At 37.0% G+C, this 7,655-nt stretch overlaps 1 long non-coding RNA gene across 1 annotated transcript in view; it reads left to right on the plus strand.

Moving 5' to 3' along the window:
• Window positions 1-5,235, plus strand: part of LOC115424581 (uncharacterized) — a 38,383-nt gene extending 33,148 nt beyond the window's left edge. The window contains exon 4 of the long non-coding RNA XR_003936103.1: window positions 5,199-5,235. This is a non-coding gene — a long non-coding RNA (uncharacterized LOC115424581). The remainder of the gene's footprint in view (window positions 1-5,198) is intronic.
• Window positions 5,236-7,655: the final 2,420 nt, after the last annotated feature.

The raw sequence follows: 7,655 nt of genomic DNA on the forward strand, positions 1-7,655 counted from the left end.
ACTTGTCGTCACTTGTGGTTTAGAGTCGTCTTTTCGTCCCCACTCTACCTGGAAACATGGAGACTAAAGTTGGGAGAAAGCAGCAGTCCTGTCTGGGATTTATTTGAATACGACGGAGAAGAAGAGAAAAGATACAAAGAAAATACAACTAAACTAAAACTAAGCATTTAGAAAATAATGAAAACTAATAAAAACTAGATAACACTGGGTGACAAAACAATGTTTTTTTCAAGTTGTCTAGGTTTTTTCAACTGAATTAGGACCATTTTGCACCGCTAAATCCAAAAATGACATCTGTTTTTCTCAATCAGGTCAGGTTTTTTTTGCTAATTTGATTTTGAAAAAATTGATCTTTACACAAAATTGATAACATTTTTATGACTTTATCAGTTGATATTTTTTTTTATATAGTTCTCACCCAAAATAGGTTTTAAGAGAAAAAAAAATCATTTTCTAACAGGGTTCCTGTTAGGTACAATGGTGTATTCACCGCAGATGTAGCAGAATACGTCAGGCTTATTTTTGTAAGATCTTCTAGTCGAAGCCATTTCATTCACCTGTAATATTAAAAAAAAAACATTAATCATAAATTGGCAAAAGTAAAATCTTCAGAACTCATTTATTGCAAGAAATATGAAAGAATTTTGTATCATATGATGTGAAAATGCCCATAAATGTAAGCAAAAATGTTAAAAAGCCAATATGTAGCATAGTTCAGAAAGTTGACCTGATTGAGCAAAATGAATGTGATTTTTGGATTCAGCACACCAAAATTATCCTAAATCAGCTCAAAAAACTTAAACAATAAATTTGTTGTTGACCAGTGTCATCACTCCAAATTTTCTTCTTGGTTTAAAGTGAGAAAAAAAATATGATATTATGCCTATAAATAATGGCAACACCGATTTTTTCCTCTTTTATTTATTACAAAGAACATTAAATTCTGATATCCTTTAACAATAAAATGTCAATAACCTGAACAAATATGAACAACTTGGAATGTCTAAAGAAAAATAAGTGCAAATTTAACAATATTCTGCCTCTTTTGTGTCTTGGTAGATCTGTTCTGTAATGTACAGGGTGTGGAAGCAAAATTTACAATGAACATTTAGTTGTTTTTTCTCAGCAGGCACTACGTCAATTGTTTTGAAACCAAACATATATCGATGTCATAATCATACCTAACACTATTATCCATACCTTTTCAGAAACTTTTGCCCATATGAGTAATCAGGAAAGCAAACGTCAAAGAGTGTGTGATTTGCTGAACGCACTCGTCACACCAAAGGAGATTTCAAAAATAGTTGGAGTGTCCATAAAGACTGTTTATAATGGAAAGAAGAGAATGACTATGAACAAAACTATTACCAGAAAGTCTGGAAGATACTATTAAAGAAGAATGGGAGAAGTTGTCACCCGAATATTTGAGGAACACTTGCGCAAGTTTCAGGAAGCGTGTGAAGGCAGTTATTGAGAAAGAAGGAGGACACATAGAATAAAAACATTTTCTATTATGTAAGTTTTCTTGTGGCAAATAAATTCTCATGACTTTCAATAAACTAATTGGTCATACACTGTCTTTCAATCCCTGCCTCAAAATATTGTAAATTTTGCTTCCCCACCCTGTACAGGAAGTAATTTTTAAAAAATTAAAATTCCATCATTGTTTCTTAAATGGCATGTTTTAAGGTTTCAATTACTATGAATAAAATATTTTTCTTCCATCACTCTTGGTTTTGTTGGATTGTTAAAAAGTTCCCGTTTTTTTGGGTCACCCTGTACATCAGTGACCTCCTGACCCAGAATGAACCCACCAGACCCCTCAGGTCATCTGGATCCGGTCTGTTGTCAGTTCCCAGAGTCAGAACCAGACATGGAGAAGCTGCGTTCAGCTTCTATGCTCCACATGTCTGGAACAAACTTCCAGAAAACCTCAGATCAGCTGAAACACTCAGTTTATTTCAATCCAGGTTAAAGACCCACCTGCATTTGAATAGAGTTTGTATTCATCAGTTCAGATCTGCACTGTTCCTTTTAAGACAAAAGTTTTTATCTGTTTAATCTGCTTGGCTCTTTTATCTGTTTATCTGTTTTACCTATTTATCTGATTTTTGTTTGTTTGTTTTTCTCATGCCTTCTGCTGTAACGCTTTTAATGTTTTATGTAAAGCACTTTGAATTGTCTTTTACATGAAATGTGCTATAGAAATAAAGCTGCCTTGCCTTGCCTAACACCTTGACTCGCACTGTTCCGAGTCATTTCTATTGAACGCCACTATTTTCGACATAAAATTCTCTTGTATTCAGTGTGGATGGTAAAGTAAGAGTTTCATTGTAAAAGGAAACCTGTTTGTTTACTTCACACATGACAATAAAACACTTTGAATCTCTTTGAATATTAAATGTTTTGCACTTTAAACAGTTGCTGGTATAAATGAAAGTGCAGATAATACAGAACCAGCTGCGCCCAGTGTGTGTGGGTTCTGTTTTCACTGTAAGTGCTGGTTAATCACAGCCTGTGTGAATATCATTAATTAAATTTTGGCTCCTTCAGTCACAGGCGCCGTAATAAAACAAAACTCCAAACAATAAAATGTAAACTGGATCTTCAGCAGGAAGCGAAATGCAGCCGAATCAGGCTGAAGGAGGTGGATCTGTGGTTAAAATGTTATTATAAATGCAAGCAGGTGATGTTTAACCCTTTCATGCATTAACCCTCCAGTATCCGGGTGCGCCTTTTAGGCACACTTTGCATTTCGTTTTAAAAATCTTCATATTATTTTTCACAATTTAAATAAGGTTAGAATTCAAAACTTGTTCATTTTTGCATGATCTTTAAAATTCTGGCCACCAACTAAAATGTGCACATTGTAAACAAAATAAAAATACAAGACTAGCATCAGTCTCCCAAGTGTGCCTAAAACGCACCATTTCTTCCATTTGATATGTATGATTAGGGCTGACCTTGATTTACAAAAATAAAATCAAATTAGAGCAGAAAAATAAATCAATATATAATATTCAATAGTTTGATTTATAGGTGTGCATTTTACACACACTTGGTGACAGATGCTAGTATTTTTGAACATTTGACCTAGCACCAAAAATAATAATGCAAATTAACTAATGTTGGAGTTAATCATTGACATATGCCAGATGAGAAAATCAAATAATATGTGATCCACTTTTTATGTAGTATATTGAATTTTTTTTTTTTTTTTGCATCCCCCAAAAAAGGTTTGTTTACATTACAAACATGGCATTTAAAGGGTTAAAAAATGTGACAATTATGGATTATTTGGTATTTTTATTTATGGTGCAAGTTGATGAAATAGAAAAAAAGTGTAAAAGAATTAAAAACAAACTATATGAAAATTTTTTTCACATTATTCCACAGGTGTGCGAAAAAGGCACACTTGGTGCTTAGTAAGGGCCTTGCTGGACGGGATACCGGAGGGTTAATTTTGAGAACCTTAATCAAGATACTTTTCCTGATTTTATTCCTCTTTAGGCATGAAATAAAAGGAAAATTTTTATGAGCCTATTTTTCATGGAGTTGCAAAAATGTCCACTCAGCTGAAGAAGCAAAGAAACATGTATTTACCGATATACTGCATGAAAACTATGGAATAAAAAAACATTTTTAATGCTGCTCATCTGATGTTTTTTTCGCATTTTAACATACCTGCATGGAGATAATTTGCAAAAAAAACCAAGAAAACAACAACAACCTTTTTGTTTAAAAAACAAAATAGTTAATCACAGTCTAATAACAATTAGCATTTTTTTTTTTTTTTACACTTAAACATGTTTCTGCAGATCAGGTTTTTCTAGATCAGCAAATTTACAGTAATGGTGTGAATTACAGTGTATGGCTGGGGCGTCAAACTCATTTTGGTTCAGGGGCCATATTTAGCCCAAGTTGATCTCAAGCGGGCCAGACCAGTAAAATAATGACTTCATAACCTATAAATAATGACAAATCCAAGTTTTTCTTTGGTTTTATTGCAAAAAAAAAAAAAAATTATGAAAATATTTACATATTACAAAAAAGACGTGTATAACCTGAAAAAACTAAAATTTCATTTGAAAAATTAGTGCAATTTTAACAATATCATGCTTTGGCTTAGTATTTATACATGTATATTTACACACAATGTTACATAAACATTTAGTAACAGGCAGAATATTGTTAACATTTTGGATTTTGGTCTAAAATTTGAACAATTTCGACAATATTACATCTCTTATTAACAACTCCAGATCACAGTGGATCCATAAATACATAAAACATTTAGTAACAGGCTGAATATTGTTAAAATTGCACATTTGGGGTTGTTCATCATTTTTTATTTATGTATTTATTTACATTTTATTGTGAAAGAATAGTTTTATAAATGTAAATATTTTCACAGTGTAATGTTATTTTTTTCATTAAAATTTTTTCCACATAATTTTTCACAAACAAAATTTGTAGTTGTCATTATTTATGGGTTATTGTGTTTTTATTTTCACTGTAGATCACATTGGTCTGTATGTGGAACCTGAACCAAAATGATTTGGATGACTTTGACCGCTCAGGTTCATTTTTGCACTTTTATCCAGCGGGCAGGGATGGAACCTTTGGCGGGCCAGATTTGGCCCCCGGGCCACATGTTTGACACCTGTGGTGTATGGGATGATACATAAGCATGTCCACTGTGTTGGCTGATATGGAACTAAAACAACAAAATCCATAAATATACAAGAGAACAGCTTTGAACGGCTGTCCACTGTAGTGAGCACTGTGCATGAAAGGGTTAAAGGTGGGGTAGGAGATCCTGGAAAAATGGTTCGAGCAAGCTACATTTGGAAAATACACAATTCAAAAATCCAAACCCTTTTCTTCAGACTTTCCCCCGAAGCCACGCCTCCCAAGTACTGGAACGCACAAGGGTTGACGAGCACTGCGCAGCATCAGTTCACTTGTTATTTTAATACATGTTCTAAATAATCTCGGGCGAGTAAGCACAGCTGATTGTAGTATGACTGATGTTAGGCTAGCAGCCCACTGAAGTTAGCTTTGAACGCTGTAATCTGTCAACACGATATCATGAATTGCGTACAGATAACACGCCACTTTTAATTGGAGTGTTATCTGTACGCATTATAAGCTTTCAGCGTGTATATTTACGCCGCGTAAAAATCACATGCCATTAGCTTGATTAGCGGTTAGCATGATTAGCTGTTAGGGTTAGTGATTAGCATGATTAGCGGCTCGTGCGATTAGCCATACCATACCATACCATACCATGCCAACTTTATTTATAAACCACTTTAAGAACTTTACAGCTCGCCAAAGTGCTGTACACAAATCGTAAAACAAGGAAATAAATAAGTAAAAACAGTGATAACACAGGGTGCAAAACAGGCTAAGGACAACAAAATACAACCATCATAAAAACAAATAAAAAAATAAAGACAAATTAAAAACTGGTAAAAACAGGAAATCTAAAAAAAAAAAAAAAAAATTGTGGTTAGGGTTAGCGATTAGCTGCTAGCGCAAGTGGTGTTAAAAAAACACGCAAAAAGATGAAAGTGCGTACGTATTGCAACGTGATTCCATGAGATCAGTCTGAATCTGTGCATTTCACTATTATGTTTGTCGGCAGATCAGCCCCAATTCATACCTAGCTTGCTAACGTTACATTCCCGTGTGATTTACGTTAGTGCCAAAAGACCTTTCCGGTGAACTTTACATCCTAATATAGCTAATGTAGCCAAGCTCTGGCTCTGGCTTCGTTTCCTGTACAAGCGCTCCAAACCTCTGCGAAAGAGGGGTTTGCGTAGAGGGGGGAGGGACAAATGGCAGTTGAGTTTGATAGACACATCACCATCCAGTCATTTCGATGGGCCAGTTAAAAAGATGAAAGGAACAAGTATTTTAGAAATAAGTGCTGATCCAGACCCCTGTCCACATCCACATGATCCCTTTGAACATCATTCCTTACATTAGTACCATTACCTCATGGTACCGAACAAAGCAGGTCCACTCACTGTTCATGCAGAGGTGGACCATACAGACCCTGGAGACCACATTGGACCTTACAGACCTGGGAGACCACATTGGACCTCACAGACCCTGGAGACCACACTGGACCTTATGAAGACCACATTGGACCTTACAGACCCTGGAGACCACATTGGACCTTACAGACTCTGGAGACCACATTGGACCTTATAAAGACCACATTGGACCTTACAGACCCTGAAGACCACATTGGACCTTCCAGACCCTGAAGATCATATTAGACCTTACAGACCCTGGAGACCACACTGGACCTTACAGACCCTGGAGACCACACTGGACCTTACAGACCCTGAAGACCACATTGGACCTTACAGACGATGGAGACCACACTGGACCTTACAGACCCTGGAGACCACACTGGACCTTACAGACCCTGAAGACTACATTGGACCTTACAGACCCTGAAGACTACATTGGATCTTACAGACCCTGGAGACCACACTGGACCTTACAGACCCTGAAGACCAAATTGGACCTTACAGACCCTGGAGACCATACTGGACCTTACAGACCCTGAAGACCACACTGGACCTTACAGACCCTGAAGACCACATTGGACCTTACAGACCCTGAAGATCACATTAGACCTTACAGACCCTGAAGACCACATTGGACCTTATGAAGACCACACTGGACCTTACAGACCCTGGAGACCACACTGGACCTTATGAAGACCACATTGGACCTTACAGACCCTGAAGATCACATTAGACCTTACAGACCCTGGAGACCACATTGGACCTTACAGACCCTGAAGACCACATTGGACCTTACAGACCCTGAAGATCACATTCGACCTTACAGACCCTGGAGACCACATTGGACCTTACAGACCCTGAAGACCACATTGGACCTTACAGACCCTGAAGACCACATTGGACCTTACAGACCCTGGAGACCACACTGGACCTTATGAAGATCACATTGGACCTTACAGACCCTGAAGACCACATTGGACCTGAGATTGTTCCCTCACTGTAACTGTTGCTGTCACTGTTTAGTTTAGTTTTAGTTTAGTTTATTTCAGACACAGACATAATACTGTCTTTGAATGTGTGCGGAAACTGCCAAAAATAGTCACTTGCCCCATAAAGGGTTAAACTAGTAGACATGGTTGGTTACTGGTGTCATCCTGGTCCAGAAAAATATGCAGCTGAGGGACGAGTACTGTTCAGTTCTGGCACCGGCTCACTGAACCGTAGACTGTGTGCAATTGGGGATTTCATTTTAGTTCGGTTGACTTTGTATTATGTTATTAGTGTCTGTTTTGTTTTCCTCTGGTGTGTTGGTCGGTTTAGCCAAAGCCTTTGTACACGTTCCCTCTTGTGTCGTTGTGTTACGTCAGTTTGTTCTCTTAATATCTTTGTGTTTTGTTGCTGTTATTTTGAGAACAGAATGTAGACAAATAATAAGAGACGATGCCCTGCACCCAGGTTGTTCCTGGGACAGGGCGCCCTCTTTTAAACATCTAATTATTATTTAGTTTTTTATTGTTTTTCTTGTTTTTTTTTGGGGTACATTAAAAATGCAGGGGGGGGGGGGCAAAGGGGTATTGTTTTTGGTTTGGTCTGTTTGTTAACACTCTA

This window comes from Sphaeramia orbicularis, chromosome 8, assembly GCF_902148855.1.
Source record: "Sphaeramia orbicularis chromosome 8, fSphaOr1.1, whole genome shotgun sequence".
Classification (NCBI taxonomy): domain Eukaryota; kingdom Metazoa; phylum Chordata; class Actinopteri; order Kurtiformes; family Apogonidae; genus Sphaeramia; species Sphaeramia orbicularis.